The sequence below is a fragment of the Perognathus longimembris genome, chromosome 25, assembly GCF_023159225.1.
Source record: "Perognathus longimembris pacificus isolate PPM17 chromosome 25, ASM2315922v1, whole genome shotgun sequence".
In the NCBI taxonomy this organism is placed as follows: Eukaryota; Metazoa; Chordata; class Mammalia; order Rodentia; family Heteromyidae; genus Perognathus; species Perognathus longimembris.
In genome coordinates, this window is record NC_063185.1 from 50001 (window position 1) to 53892 (window position 3892).

Genomic DNA, 3892 nt, shown 5'->3' on the forward strand with positions numbered 1-3892 from the left:
CTGAGTTCAGGCCCTAGGAAAATTAAAAAAAAAAGAAAGAAAGAAAATCATCAAATGCTTATAATGCCATAAGAATAAAATAGTAAACTGCAAATTTCCACCTTCAAGTTTAGATAACTCTATTTTATATTAAACAAAAGTAACATTAAAATTTGATGGGTGGTAGAAATTGGGGAAAACAGCAAGGAAATACTGATGTCATATTATTTTACTACCATCAAGCATCAAAAACATTAATTGGGACACCTGCATATGGTTTAATTCTAAATTTGCTGATTATGAATTCATCTGCAAAGGGTATCAATTATGCATTCAAAATCATGGTCTGCCAAAAATTAGGGTAATGATTTCATCACACTGTCACTGTCATCTACACCCAAGTTATGTTTAAACTACCTCTACAGATGGTTTTTATAACAAAGAAAACTTTTAAAATGCACCTCTAAACCAGCCAACAAAAACATCTCAAAACAATTTCTAGGGATTCAACAAGTGACAAGTCAAGCAAGCTAATAACATCTTAGCTCTGTCATTCACATTTTGAAATATATTACTGACTTCAGATGGACATAATTCAATTTCAGAAAATTTAATCACATGGAAATATAAAGTAACACAACAGAGCTAAGGATTTCACCATATTCTATATGCACAGAAAGCAGTTAATTTAGTAAGGATTAATGGCAATATTGCAGGATAGCTGTTTTGGTGTGAAGTAATGATTCAGTAAACTTTGCTAATGTGTAGTATACTACATAATTGAAAGTATATTATTTTCACCCAAAGAAAATAATTGTTTTTTTAGAGACAACTTTGTTTATTGCTAATGCAATAAAAAAGACACTGTAGAACAAATAAGTTCTAAAAACTTACAAAGAGGAAAAAAAAGTTAAGGCTCTAACTTATAATTCAGAGGCACAAAGATGACAAGTTAGTTTTATTTTTTATTAAAAATCTTGGCTGAAATTTTTTTCATTTGTCAAGGATTGCAGATAGCAGTTTCTGTTCCACATAAACATCTGGAAACAATTTTAATATTGGAATGGCATAATTTCCCTTTAAGAAACCTCATGTAAGTGAAATCAATAAGTATATGGTTTTTCCACTTGCTATTTTGTGTAATGAAACTCACAGGTTCATCTGTGGCTGCAAATAAAACTCTTCATGGGAGTGTCTGGGAGCCCCAACATCGGGAAAGATGAAGCTGTGGTGAGGGAAATGGTAAAGGAATGCAATCTCATCAGGAGCTATTAGGCTCACTCCCTACACACACACACACACACACACACACACACACACACACACACACACACACACAGATTTCTATGAGGATTCTTTTTCTTTTTGCCTCTGCCCACTGGAACTGCCATAAAAGGAAATTTCAGGAAATTTCAGGGGGGGCAGCACAAAGGGGTCCCACTTTATTTAAGAAGAAGAGAGGGGCTGGGGATATGGCCTAGTGGCAAGAGTGCCTGCCTCATATACATGAGGCCCTGGGTTCTATTCCCCAGCACCACATATACAGAAAATGGCCAGAAGTGGCGCTGTGGCTCAAGTGGCAGAGTGCTAGCCTTGAGCAAAAAGAAGCCATGGACAGTGCTCAGGCCCTGAGTCCAAGCCCCAGGACTGGCCAAAAAATAAAAAAAAAATTAAAAAAAGGAGAAGAGAGGGCTCCCCGCAGATCAGGCCTGAAAGAAATAAACCCATGCCACACTTCCACCCTCATGCTGAGCTGTTGTGAGCCAAAGGAGCAGATAATCTCATTCTGACTTCCGTCTGTGTTGTTATCACTAGGATATGCTAAGTGCAAGGACATTTGTTTAATAGCCTCACAGCCACTACCCAGAGTTACATTGCTATGTCCGCTTTGCTATGACCACTGGAGTACAATTCCTATGTTAATCAACCTCATCCTGTCTTTACTGCTATCAAATGTTGAGAACTTCAAAGCCTCTTTGTGTTCTTGAATTTTAGCAACCCTATGCTAGTTCCTGGTTCCTAAACTGTATATAAGCTGGAAGTTAAGAATAAATGTGGCTGCAGTCTTGAGTTACCATCTTAATCTTCAGACCTCCTGAACCCCATTTTTTGCTCCTTGTCTTCTCTTTTCTCTTGTCTATCTTTCTTTTTCTTTAATCCTTGCCCCCTCAATCAGGATTCCCTCTTCGCTGCTGACTGGCTCCTGCAAGCCATTATCCATAAAGAGAGCTCAGCTGGCCAGGGGCATGACCTTTCACCTGGAAGATAACAAGGAGGAGAAGACAGCAGCAGGTGCTGGTGTGAGCACACACTGCACTCCTAGTTACTCAGGAGGTTGATATCCCAAGAATTGAGGTTCAAAGCCAGCCCAGGTAAGAAAGCCTGAAAGACTAGTTCACACACACCAAAAATTCATACTGGAGGCATGGCCCAGGTGGTAAAGCACCAGCAGAACAAGCATGGGACAGGGCCCTAGATTCAAAGCTGATGCTGCTCCAAACAATCTTATCTAACAAATTACCATGTCTGCCAAGGCTGAACAAATCATAGTAGAAAATCCCAACAGTTGAAGAGGCCCTAGAACATTCTCATTGAAGCAAATCTGCACTTATTGGCAACACTGCCTTCACTCCACAAAAATGCCAAAGGGCTGGGGAGGGGGGAGCATGGCTAAAATGGTAGAGAACCTGTCTAGCAAGCAGGAAACACAGAGTTAAAGCCCCGTCCTACCAAAATAACATAACTTTATACCTATATTGTATCTCATATTATTTACAAATATACAGAGAAAGCAAATAGAATACAGAATAAACATGGACACACATACATGCAAAACACACATCATGTGTCATAACATTATAAAGGTCAACTAAATCCGTCATTCCCTTGAATTGCACAAAGATGAGATGTGTATAAAAGGATAAAGATCTTAAAAAAATTGTAACCAGGTGCCAGGGGCTCACGTCTCTCATCCCAGCTACTCAGGAGGCTGAGATCTGAAGGATCAAGGTTTAGAGCCAGCCCAGGCAGGAAAGCCCATGAGACTCTTGATCTCCCAAAGAAGAAGCAAGAAGCTGGCAATGGAGCTGTGGCTCAAGTGGTAGGGCACCAAACCTTGAGCAGAGAAGGCCAAGGGAGAGGACAAGGTCCTGAGGTCAAGTATGACCAATGGCACACAGGAAGCAGACGCTCCCAGGATTGAGCTAAGCCACAATTTCATGCCTTTCTGCATAAATCCTTTCTTAAGCCAGACCTGACCTCACAGGTTCACTAAAGCTGCCCTCAGAAATGCTCAAAAGCGATAGAATTCTGAGCTAGGTGCACTGCTCATCACAATTCTAGTGTTCGCATGTGCCACTAAAATGGCTTTTTAATGTTTGTCTGGCAACAGGTGCATTAAAATATCATGACAACAATATCTGGCACATCTTGGGAAGAATAAAAAACTTGCCATGAATTAAGATTATTTTCTTCTCCCCCAATAAAATAAGGCTTGTTTATATGTCCTGGTATTAAAGTGATTTATGGAGGATGTCAAATCAGAGTTAGAACAGTCAAAGATGCATTTGAAGTCAAGTTCCAACACTGAATAAGAAGCATGCTTCAACCTGCACCTGTAGCACACGGCTGTAATACCAGCTACTCAGGAGGCTGAGGTCTCAGGATCACAGTTCAAATCCAACCCAGGCAGGAAAGTTCATGAGACTCTTATCTCCAATGAACCACCAGAAAACTGGAAGTGGTGCTGTGACTCAAAGTGGTAGAGCGCTAGACTTGAGCTGAAGAACTCAAGGACAGTGCCCAGGCTCTGAGTTCAAGTCCCAATACTACTATGCACAAAAATAAATGAACAAAAAATTACCATAGAACTGTCTGATGCAGACCAAGAGCTAGAAGGCCCAAGCGATACAAC